The 13,194-nt window shown below is 41.6% G+C and overlaps 1 protein-coding gene across 9 annotated transcripts in view; it reads right to left on the minus strand.

The window, feature by feature from the left end:
• Positions 1-13,194, minus strand: part of FOXP1 (forkhead box P1) — a 379,651-nt gene that overhangs the window by 269,235 nt on the left and 97,222 nt on the right. Inside the window, exon 3 of one of the 9 annotated variants that reach the window (XM_014251617.2) lies at positions 7,691-7,781. The exons of the other annotated variants lie outside the window; for them this stretch is intronic. The gene's annotated coding sequence lies outside the window, so the exon portion shown is untranslated. The remainder of the gene's footprint in view (positions 1-7,690; positions 7,782-13,194) is intronic. 9 annotated transcript variants of the gene reach the window in all.

Below are 13,194 nucleotides of genomic sequence, written 5' to 3' on the forward strand. Positions count from 1 at the left end.
GGTCAAATTAAAGAAATAATTATAATACAACCCAGAATAGTAAAAGTGTAGGTACAAGCAATATTTTCTTATTTAATTATAAAGCATAAAAATAGATTTGAATATGAATCATTTTTAACCATAGAATTAAATTTAGTATTTAAATACTGAAAACCCCTTGAAGTAGAAATATCATCATAATAGGTTTGGTTTGGTGTGAAATACATGACTCATATATTCATGACACATATCTAAAAATGCCTCATATTAAAACTTTATTATAATAAAAAATTGATCACCATTTTTGTCTACTGGTTTTCACATGATGTAATACCTAAGGCCAAATCTCTAGCTTTTAAGTAATGATGAGTGAAGTAGTTTCGCAGCAGCACCTCATAAAATGTTCAGAGTCCATTGCATTTACACTTGCCCATCCAATGTCATATACAAATGTATGTCAGATGCTAATTAGGTAACAATGGTATTAACATAATGCCTACAAAAATCGACATTAAAACCTTTCCATGCTATTAACAGCCCTGAAAGGATGAGAAAATACAGCTCCCAAGTCATAACCAACACAGTGAGAGAAGAAGACCCACAGTGCCTGATCAGACATGAAATAAGGTCCAGGTCTGCAGAAATGTATGAGCAGGCTGGGCTTTACACCTGGAGTTTTTGTCATGGAGCTCAGCTGGACAAATTCTGCAAAAGTTAAAGCGAGCTCAGAGATGGGACTCTCTAGTTGCAGCAAACAAGCTATAGAAATGAGAGTTCAAGAGCCACATGTGGTCAGGACTGATAGTGATCCTCACACCAGCTCAAGCATTTTCTGAGGTTTATTATTTTCTCACCAATTTTACACCTCTTAATTTACCTACAGACTTTAAAACAAACAAGCAAGCAAACATTTTGTTCTAACAGATCAATACCCTTTTTCTAAGATAAAAAGTATTTCAGAACTCAATGTTAAGTTCACCAGATTCTCATTTGTTGCAGATGTTTTCCAAGATCACAACAACTGAAGCCCATTCAACCAAGAGAGGCAAAATTATTTTGTTCTCAGCCCAAGTTTTTTTGTTTTCTAGATCTGTCAGAATTTTGTGAAATTAACAGTTTTGTTGTCTTTACGTAACCAGGGTCTCCTCTTCATTTTGTTGCTGAGGTCTCTCCATAAATTAACCAAAAAACACACTTAAAACTAAGTAAAACCACAAGTACTAAGCAAGTGATCTGGAGTTTAAAGTCAAGAACCACAAATAACACAATGTTAAAAATTGATCAAATTTGCAATTCTGTCTGCAAACCAGTACACTTTTCACAGCCAGATCACTGAAAATCAACAGTCAAGGGAAATCATTTCCACAGAGCAGGAGAAACATCTGTAAGATGGGGTACACAAGTGGAGATGGGACAGGGGAACAGGGAAGGTGGTGAACATCCTCCAACCCCTCCCATCAATGGGAAGCTACAGAAGCAACCAGTGAGACCAAGGCATCTATAAAGCTCTCAGGGCTTCCCTATGCACAAGCCAAATATTTGGGGAAGGTGGGTCAAGTGATGGATGAACAGCACTGGTTACAAATAATTGTGCTGGTTCTACTCATCTCAAGCCCATTGGGGCCCTACACTAACACTGGACATTTTACTGCTCTAATCTGTTGTTACAGTTCTCTTCCACACTCGGAAATCAATCACTTGGAAAGCTGATGTGGCTCTGTTACACTAATTAAACTTTGTTTTGCACCAGAGTCCTGCATTTGCAGTGTGTGTACAGTATGTAAATTATACAAATTACAAGAAAAGTTGATTAGCGTAATTCAAATCTCAGCGCAGTTACTAAAATTAACAGTGAATACAAATTATACAGAATCACTTCAGTGCTGCTGAGAAGCTCCTCACACAAAGCATGTTACCAAATTCACAGAAGTGGACACCAAAACAAGGAAAAACAAGCCTGAGAATATTACAGACAACTGTTCCCAGGGAAATTTTGCCCAAAAAACTAACTCTCACCCAACCTTATTAATTCTTCACAGCTATTATTCAGGGTTAAACAGTTCTGTGGTGTCTGCTTTGCTCTGTTTGCAGCTGTGACAGTCCCACTTGCAGCATTTTCTTACCATCTCACATTAGGTGAAACAAGAAAGGCAAATGTTCTGTAACAGTGGCAGCAGCCTTTTTCTTTTCTTTTTTTAACAAGACTCATGAGGTTGTTGAAATCTGAGGTCTGGGATACCTCACCTGGACACATCCACCCACTGCAGAGATAACACAGGGTATTTACTTGTATACACACTTGTATAATGTATAACATTATACAAGAGGGAGCATTTCTGTTCCATCAGGAAGGTCCTGCTGCAGAGACCAAAATGTCCATTTCTCTTTGTCCTGCCCAGTATCCTCATCCTATGTTGCTCATCCTTTGACCTCCTGCCTCTTTGAATCTCAGACCTGAGGAGCCTCCAGCTGACTGCGCTTCTGCAACACCCAGGACATACATGGCAACACAAAAAGCCACCAAAGACCTTAAACAACACTGTCTTGGCCCCCACATCTTTAAATCAGTAGTTGACTACCCATGAACCTGAGCATTACCAAAGCCAAGGAGGCAAAGTCACACAGGTAAAGAAGAAATATTACTTGTAGTCTCAGACTTCTCCACATTAACCAGTCTGCCTGCCATTGCTCAACAGTGCAAAACAATCCAGAACTGGTATTTCAACTTGATGTCTATCACTAAAATGCCATGCATGAAGTTTTGACAATGAATCCGTGATGTTTGTAGCAATAAGATTTATTTCTGTAGGAGAGAAAAGCAAGAAGGGCTTAAAAGAGGACAGAGGTAAAAAAGAAAAAAAAAAGAAAAAAAGAGAAAAAAAGAGAAAAAAAGAGAAAAAAAATAGAAAAGTAATTTCATTTGAAAGGCAGTAACATTCTAATTGTGCTGGGAGCAGGGAAAAATAACCCAAACACAAAGGACAGCAGAAAACAAAAATTCATTTGAAAAATGCTTCTATAAAGTCCTTAGATTGAATGCGTCCAAACCGGACTTTTGGTTATCCCAGACTCTGAGACAATAGTATTTTTCCTAGCCTGCTAGCAATGATAAAGGTCTGGATTAAACAGGAAGACAGGAAATTCAAAGTTAGCTTAAACTCTATTCATAAAAGGGGATGGGCTTACCAGTTCAGATAAAATAATGATTAAAAAAGAATTAAGAAAAATCTTAAGTCAAAATCTGATGAGAGATTCATTAAAAGGCTGCAGTATACTTTATTCTATTTTAATATTCTTTTCAGACTTCCTGTGCTTCAGTGAAAACCAGTATCACAGTAAGCTGCAAAACCAGGAAAGTGCCTAACCTAGAGCAGCAGCTGACTCTTCAAATAAAACCAGTTTCATGACATTTCAGCAGAATTCCCAGACCACAAGGCATGTATATAAGAATTTCAGATGCTTATCAGAAGCTGTTTCTCTGAACATTTCTCTTGCTCCCCACCACCTATCAGCCACCTGCCATGTCAAGCAAGACACAAGACATGTCTAAGCAAGACACAAAAAGACAAAGTGAAGTGTAAAGACCCCTAAAATAAATAAGGGCAAAAGAGGTATTGAAGCTATCATTCCATCTCCCCAACTGAACATCTTGACTTTTGCGAGTTTAGATCAGAGTGACAGCTGAGAGCAACAAAAGACAAGGAAGGATGTGGATGGGGCTCCGAATAACCTGGTCTAGTGGAATGTTTCACTGCCCATAGCAGGGGTAGGGAAGTGGATGATCTTTAAGGTCCCTTCCAACCCAAACCATTCTATTATTCTATGCTGTCTTCAGAATTCACCTGTCACGATTAATCACTTCGCAAATATCAATAGCCATCAATAATTAACAGTGCTTTATCCAGCAGACAAATAGATGCACATTACAGTTTCAGCTGAAGCTAGACCAAAACCAGTCATGCCTCAAAACACATCAGCAGCTGGCACAAACAACTGCCACGGGCAGCACATGGCCCGACACAACAGTGTGAGCACTGGAAAACGCTCTGGCAAAGCACGAGGTCCTGAGGAAGACGTGTGGTGGTGGCAGGTCTGCACTGAGAGAGAGGTGGAGGGGGAAAGCAGCCAGAGCCACACAACTGCACAACAAGGCATGAAGATGAAAAAAACCAAGAGACGGCGCTGCGTAAGGACCGGGAAAAGCATTGTAGCAGCGCTCCCATGGGATGGGGCTGGCCACAGCTCCTCGGCAAACGCAGCCAAGCTGCTCAGTGCAAAAGTTCAGAGCTACAGAACAAATTATTTCCTCCATAACTGCCCTTCCTTAGGCTTTGCCCCTCACTTCCCTACAGCCAGCACATGATGTTAGGGCCATGCTCAGCAGCTGCTTTGTGCACTCTCCTCTGACTCTGTAGCCTCCACCTGCTCTGGAAGGACATGAGAAGACCAACCTCTGCTGGGGGACAGAGGCAACCCACTCCCCAGCTTGACTTTGATGGAGTTTTGCCGATTTATACTGATATCCTGCCCGCAGCAAAACAATTAATATTCCAGCACACTTGCTTTTGCTGTTGTCAATCGCCTCAATAAACCCTCTTCTTTCTAAGACCTGAGATCCTCTGACTTAACATCATCTTGAGATGTTTTCATAGAATTTGAGCTTTTCAAGCTATCCACTCCATTTCAGCATAATTATTCCTTTAAACATCAACTTTAATAGCATGAGCAATTTCGAACTTTTTATGCTGTTTAAATTCAAACACAAATTTGTACACAACAATAAAACACGCCGCTAATTTGTCATGCTCCTCTGAGCAACTGTGTCACTCACACCAAGAACCACTGACTGTGGTGTTCAGAGCTTTCGTTCCTATTTCACATCACTCAATTGAGCCTTCTGTAGAAAAGCTTTTAACAACCACATCTGGTCTTTAATAAATCACTGCACTTTGTCTTCCTGCCAAAACTCCTCCTTTATCTAACTTACATCTTCATGATGAGATAGGAAATCACACATTATGGTGGTGACAAACAATTGTAATTATGTCATTAGTAGCCATTTAGTCTACAAAGGTTCTCAAAAAGGAAATATAATGCACAATAAGAAATATAGGATAATACATTGATCACAGTTCTAATCCGCTTTTTACTTCCCATGTGTAAAAAGCTGGCATAATTCATGGGCACAGCAGGCAGTAATAGTATACCACTTTATGAACTATGCAGCTATTTTATTCCCCTATCTACTTAAAAATAAAAAAGCTTTTAATAGCTTGATTTAAACATAAAAGTTATTTATGATGCTTCACTGATTGTAATATTTATTTATTTAACTTTCCATGAAAGTGATTCTTTCTGAAATGTAAGCACATATTATGGTATTGAAGATCTCAGAGAAGAACCATTACATTAGCAAAGAAAAGTGAGGAAGAAACTTTGGTATTGGAAGGAGTTCAGGAAACTCATCTCTGTACCCTGTATGGCTTGGAAACCAGCACACCACAAATAGAAACAGCTCTTCTACCATTTAGGAATTTTCTAAAAGCAATTAAAATATAAACAAGGGAAGTTTAAGAGTTCACTCAGAACAAAGGTGTCATTTAAACCAGCTCATATGCTGGTAAAGAGTCACACGTAAAGAGTGACTGCAGTCTGACTGCACTGAGAGGCTCCAATGGTGCCTTTACCATCTCAGTTCAAATCCAGAGTGCTTTTGGGACAAAGTGCATTAGGCTTCATGTAGTGCATTGTAATTCACATCTCAGAGCAGGCTCAGCAAACATCAACTGGATTCCTCTCCACTGAAACTAGACCAGCTCCAGGAGCTCCCCTCTGAGCCCATGCTCTGAGCCCAACTCTCAAACCACAGGACTGGATCAAATCTGGGACAGTGTAAAACCTCTGGAAAGCTCCCAGGTTTAAGGCACCAGCTGCTTCTCTCCAAGGAGCCACTGCTTTTGCCCAGCATTGCTGAAGAATGCAGACGTAGCTCCAGAAAGTTACAAACCATCTGAAAGATTTGTTTCTATTGCTGATTGTTTCACATTTCTGTAACAACTCAATAATAAACTTCATTTAGGTTTCCAAAATAATCCTCATTTTGAAGACATGCCTTAGAATTATTAACCCCTCCATCACTAAGTGAGTTTGTCCGCCACAGAACCTAACACAGGTTTGGGTATTTTGCAGAAAGACCTGGATTCCAACACCTTGACATATTTTGGCCACCAGCTCTCTGCATCCCTGCGGTATAAAATAAACATAAGGCTCCTTAAGCACCCACAACACACAAAACCATCATATCAGGAAGCATTACTGTATTACCCAAAAGAGTGGTTCCATTGCCCTTCCACATTTGTGAAAGCCAGCTGCACACAGGACCCCAAAGAACTGCAGGGAACTGACACTCAGCACCACTGTATCAGCTCTTCTACACCAGCCTGAGCTACCGTGCCCCAAAATTACTGCAGGTGCTGTTCTGGAAAGTTTATCTCTCAATCTGAACCTTCTTCTGCCTGGTGTATTCCCCACCCCCTCATCCCACCAAAGGAAAACCATCTCTCAAGATATCCAAACACCCACTCCTGCTTTCATGCTTGGTTTGTTACAGTCTCCACTGTTTCCTGTTAACTGTGACTACAAACCTTCCCCTACAATCAGCCCGGTGAGCATCACTCACTGTATCTGGGCAAGGTACCTCCAGCAAGGCAAAATTCACACTAGAAGGACCAAGTAGGTCAAAGCTTGTCAACAGCATAACCTGGAGGAAGAAAAGTCTCCACCAAAACCACCCCTCACACAGTGAGGCATTAGGCAGCAGAGATGCTATGAATTATTGCAGATGCATACCACTTTGAAATACCTGCTCCTGTACAGGGTGGGAGAGCTACAACCAGGCCTGAGAACAGTCACATCAAAAATCCACCCAAGTTCAATTCCTGTGCTTCCAAAAAACCCTGAGTCAGTGCTTTAGGTGATGTATCACCCATTTTTTTTTGTTCCCACCAAAAGCTGTGCAGTGCAAACACACCGAGTACTGGAATTCTGCAGAGTCCCAGGAGGAAAAATGATGCCTCCACCCAAAGGAAGAGGAGTATTGACACTGCCTGGTGATTACCTAGACAAAAATAATTACTCTTACTGGGAATGAAACTTCAAGTCATGCAAGTTGTATGTTTCAAGTTGTATGTTTCCAGCCAAGGGCCTGCAGAACTGAGCAGCACTGGCCAGGCACTATGGGGAAACTTCGGACAAGGGCTGTTATGGGGAGATTTTGTGTGAACTTCTTTGTGTGAACAACGGAGACAAGCCTTGGAGTGAAAATTATACATTAACTCCTGGGAAACTCTTCCACAACAAAAAACCACAGAATAAGCCCTTGCCCTTGGGCTTGCTACCTCGCAGCAGCATGGAACTCAAAGCCAGTCAACTGGGTCACAAGGCTAAAAGCATTTCTACCTTCCCCAGCCAAGAAAACCACTTCCCGGTGGTACCTTTCATCTCAGCCTCGCTGCAGCACTCCCCACCCTCCTCCTGCAAACAAACAACATTAACCCTTGCCTCCTGGAGATCCCACTGTCCCGAGGCTCAGCAGTAAGGAATCGGAAGGCTTAGATAAAAGGATCGAGGCAAGATGGGAGAAAAGGGAAAGAGAAATAAAGAAAGAGAGAAATTCACTAGTCTGACATCAGCAGAGCTCATCGCTGTCTACCTGGGAGCAGCACTTAGCTGCAGGGGAGCATCTTCTGCAACTCACACTACCAATGGGTAGATCATGAAGGTAGGACACATCTTCCACAGGTCTGCAAGAACAATAGAGAAAGGCACACAGGAATTACTCTTTGAAAGCCTTTCACCTAAATCATGATAGGAAAAAAAAAAGGGGGGGGATGCTTCAATGCCATCTTGTCCTTTATTTGCTCCTTAAATTCCTTCATTTTTCACAAATTTAAATACAATTAAGAGAGTACAAGAACAGGTGAGAATCAATCAGACTGCCTGTTCTGCTCTGAACCACCTACAAAGACCTTGTCTGGAAAAATATGAACTGAGCAATCAGTCATTACTGGACAAAACAGGAAGATTTCAAGACAACCAGCTTCAGGTTACTAATAAAGTGGTTAGAATTGTGCCTCCACAGGTACCCACAGGCTGGATTTTTATCCTTGACAAGGTTGCAGGGACCTTTCACTTACATTTAGGCAGTTTCAAAAAGTGAAGAGACAGACTTTCATGTGACCTGGTGCGACAGCCTGGCTGACCTGGAGTGCAAAGCTGTAGATGACTTCCAAAAATGCCACAGTCATCGATTAAAAACACATGCTGCAGCTAAGGAAACCCTGATGAAAATTATCCACAGCACTCAAAAAAAGAAATAATATCTACATTTCCCAGTACTAATAGTTTAACACTATCCCTTTGAGGAAACCTTCTTTCCTTGCTTTTACCTTTGGAGCCCAAATACAGAGCAGATGTAAAGGGGCTGTGCTGGGAGGGCGTGGAGTGAGGAGCACGGTCAGCCCCATGGTGTTGCCTGGATTGAACTTCAAGCTTCAAATACTTTATTTTATTTTGCACACTCTTATAGGAAGAGGAGAACCACACTGACCCAGTCTGCTCCTCCAAGGCCCTGGAGCTTCTCAAACATAACTCACTAAAAAAGTGAAGATTTTCATGGCCCTACAGGAACTCTGGGTATCTTGTAAGAGAAACCTCTACTGGGCCAGTCCAAGCTCCAAACTCGAACCTCCAGGAACCATCTCTTGTTTTCTGCAGAAGCAGCTGGGAGAAACACTGACACCCTTAACACTTGCCAGGGTTCGCTGAAGAATTCAAATGAAGGTCTCGTTCTCACAGAAAAATCTGTATTCTCTGTTTAGCTTGTCCCACCTCGCAACTGAAACTGCCAGTGAACCAGACTGATGGGTCAGATAGACTACATTATGCCCAGGACAGTACTCTCCATGCTTCTTTGAATATCTTATCACAACTGGTTTCCAATTTACTTGCTGATATAGGTGACTGCTCTGACATTTTTCAACCTTGCATGTACTGCTTTACCTTCAAAAGGGAACCGAAACCCAAGGACTTTCAAGGCAGCACTTATTTTTTACTTGTTGTTTTGCAACACACCTTTTTCAAGGCCCCTGGACCATCCAACTTTCCACCCCTTGCCTTGAGAACCACTTTCTGACACGTGGATCAAGCCTCCAGGTAGAAAATATTTCTCTTACCAAGCCTTGTTTTGCAGTTCTCCATAAACACAGTTTTCTGCTTATCAGAAGAGTTTGTGTTGAAAGGAACCCTTTTTGCAAGAAGGAACCTGCAATTTTATTTGTATAACTGTAATCAAGAAATAAAAAACAAGCCTAACTCAAGGTTTGCCTGTCTAATCCAATATAATAAATCAAGGACCCTTGCTCCTCTAATTAATGCATTTAACAAAAGCCTAAATGAACCAGCAGTTAAGTGACCATGGGGATGGTCTATACCAAGCAGATAAATCACCCACTATAATGCACACACCTACTCAAAAACCCTCTCTAGCACATCTTTTGTCTTGAAAGCTGGTGACAGATTATCACCCTGACAGCAAAACCAAAATGCAACCACCCCAGGTTTTTTCAGGAAATTCAGTAGCCAGCAAAGGCTAACGCTGCCCCAAAGAGGTCATGGTGATGTTTAACCAGAGATGGTCACCACTGAAGCCCATAAATACTTGGGGCAGCCAGGAACTTGGATCATGCAAATCCAAAGATATCTGGGATTGGAAAATCACATATAGTAGCAAGGCAGAAGAAATCACAAGGACCCATCTGCAGCCTGTTTTCTCCACACAATAAACAACACTCCATCACTCAAGGACCATCCAGCTGGTGACACTTACTCAATGAAAATGAGAAGGAAAAGGGGGCCCAAGAAAGCAGCAGACCTCAGGATCGAAGAGCTCAGGATTTTCTTTGTGCATTTTTGGGGAGGGCAGGGGGCACATCACTACATTCACTGGGATTTGTAGCAGATTGCTTGCAAGGCTGGCTGTGCCACAGCTGGAAACCTCGTTCTCCTCAAGGGGTGGCACCTATCCCATGGGATGCAGCCATGGAGGAGGGAGCCAACACCACCCACATGGCTCATGTGAGACACCACTGACCCATCCAGCTGCAGCAAATACCCCACAACAGACCCTCATCCCTGGTGAGGATTCTGCAGCACATGTCCCCACCAAATTTATCAACAACTTTAAACTGAATATAATAGTCATGGATACAGCAAAATAACAGCATTGGGAAGTTATGCCATGTTCTACTTAACGCTTTCTGAGGATCAGCATTAGGGCCACCAACTCTGAGAAAGAATTTGGCAGGTTTTTCAAAATAAAAAGCCATTAAGAACCAAAAGGAAGCATAATTGTTGACTTTTAATATCCAGGCAAAATCCACAGTAAATAACAATAATTTGTCTGAAATATTGTTCCATACAGCATGTTCAGAGAAATCCAGCACACAATTTTCAAGAATCTGCAGGCAAATTAATTGTATACTTTCACCTTCTATGCTCCACTCACACAAGAAAAGAATAAAATTTTGCCACACATTGAGCAATCCATACACATGTGAAAGGAATCTAATCAACAGCATTCATTTAATTTGAGATTAGATTAAATATGGACAAAGGGATCAGAGAAGCTTGTAACACCTGCAGTATTTATCCCAATTTTGAATCCACTTGTGCTAGCAGGTTGTCAACAAGGCAGAGAAGTGGGGGAAATAAAAAAAGAAATCAGTGACCACATTCACAGCCATGCCAACAAAAAGTTATCTCTACACAAGAACTTCAGAAACTGAAAAACATTCATCTTTCCCCAACTCATCATTACGGGGGTTACTGCAAAATTAAACACATGTAGATAAGACCAAGAGAGGACTTTTTTCTTCATTTTAATCCTGCAAATGAAATAATAACAGATCATCTCACTTGCTAAGGTTTTTAAAAGCAGGAACATTCTGTGAGCCAAATTTTGCAGCATTAACCACAAAGCACCTTTATTTGTGTTGCCACACACAGCATCAGTCCACGACATTTGGTATAGACATTTTTTTTCCCTTTCCTGGCCACAGCTTTGATACAGTGACTCATTACTGCTGTCAGATCATAAACACTGGGGAAACAGCTCCAGAAATAAAAAATATAATTAAGGAAAATCTCCATGCGAGCACTCCCCATTGGCTTTAGTGCATCATCACGCTGGTTAAAGGATTTTGGTTCACTTGCAAGGATTACCTGTATCACTCCACCCCTCTTTTCTAAATGCTGTCCCCACTGCCTGCGTGCATCCCATCCCTCATGTCACCCCATGATCTAAATTCTGTCCTCAGTTCAAACTCAAGCACTCAAAAACATTTGGTTTCCGTATTTCTGTTATGAAGAATGATTTACATGCTCTTCTTTTTCACATCCTTAGTATCTCCAGCAGAAGAGTGATACACAAAACATGCACAATGACTGTATAAGGGGCAAGAAAAAGGATCTTTTTCCACCTGAATTCCCTGGACCTTGGAGCTCCCCAGAGGAGAAGATGATGAGCTCTTCTCTAGTGGAACAGCACTAAGACTGTATTGGTCTCTGGTGCCAGGCTCTGCCATGGGGTTTGTGCATAACTCACTTCATCCATCAAAACACCACTTTACTGGTACAGGGGCTTTAGTTTGCCTGGGGAGCCACATAAGGGGTAGGAATCAACTCTTCTTTACCTTTTTGGTGAATTTTCTTTGTGCAGGTTTGAGCTGCCACACCTGGTGAGGTGCCAGGATGGAGGAGCACTGGTGTGCATCCTCCCAGGACCAGTGATCCCTCCCGTGCACTGCTGCCAAACACGCTGCAAGGAACAACACACCTGAGCCCTGGGACAGCAACCAGACAAAAGGAACAGCAGCACAGACAGGAGCACAGGGGAGGGGTCAAACTCCAGAAATGCTGGAAACACAGATTTGATGGCTAAACTAAAGCAAAGCCCTCACTTATGCTAGGCCAGGTTTAAAAGAAAGACCATGCCTATGTACTTGGGTTACAATCTCCCCTTCATCCCTCTACAGAGACAGCCTAGCAAAGCTATCTGTTCTGCAGCTATTCTGAAGAATGTCTCATAGATGACTGTCTCTTCATCAGCTTCTCATGTTGAGCAACCAAAGGAGATACTGTGATTCTTATCACATTTCACATAAGACTTCACATAGTCTTAGAGAAGATAAACAGACAAGCTGCATGTTCTGTAACATTTGCTTTAGAGGTTTCAGTGGTGAAATGTTTGAAGCTGTTTCAAAACTAGACTGATGCATTGTCTGAACATTTTCCCAAAATAACCAAGATGCTCAAAGATCATTGCTTTTACTGTAGATACAAGGCCACGTAGTTCTGCCAAGGGGCTCTACCCTGGCCACAGAATCTGGAATTTTGTCACTGCAACCCTTCTCTTGAAGCCACCAAGGACTCTTTAAATGTTAAAGCATAGTTATTCCTTCGTGGGATGGGTTATTCAGGATGCAGCCTCTCGGCTTTCAAACATACAAAGTCCACAATCAACTGCAAAACTCCAAAAGGCAATTCCAGTCCAGCTGCAGGACTGGCCGATGTGTAATACTTAGGAAACTACTACAGAAAATAACCATATTTGAAAAACACATGGAGCTCATGTTACCAGCCTCATTTATGTTACTAAACCACCTAAAGCCATGACATACCAATATCACAACGTGTCTCTGTCAGTGATTATACAGATCAGAAGGTCAAATGATTTCCCAACTTCACTACTATCCAGTTTGTGCATACAAACAAGCTCAGCTGAAACCATGCTCCGACAAACAAAGTGAAATAAACCATTTACAGGAGCAAAATAACACAGTGAAGTTGTTCACTTCATCACTGATCTGCGCTTAACATCACTGTTCTGCTGCAGGGTTATTTTCAGACATGTGACAAAAAACAATCAAGGCTATTCTTCCTTGTATAGATTCTTCCACGAAAAACCATTGTCAGTTCTTCATCTAAAAACACTTTATGTCCTGACATCAACACTAAAGAAAGGTTCTTGAAAACTTTTAATAAACTTGTAAATTAATTTTTCTGGGGAATCTGGAGCACTTGGTTCCTGGTCCACTCTGTTTTTAAGACCACCCTTCTCTCAGGTATTCAGTACCTCCCAAAGAACCCTGCTGTCAC

The sequence above is a fragment of the Pseudopodoces humilis genome, chromosome 13, assembly GCF_049639895.1.
Source record: "Pseudopodoces humilis isolate 2021_Gansu_Grassland_sample_001 chromosome 13, ASM4963989v1, whole genome shotgun sequence".
NCBI classification, from domain to species: domain Eukaryota; kingdom Metazoa; phylum Chordata; class Aves; order Passeriformes; family Paridae; genus Pseudopodoces; species Pseudopodoces humilis.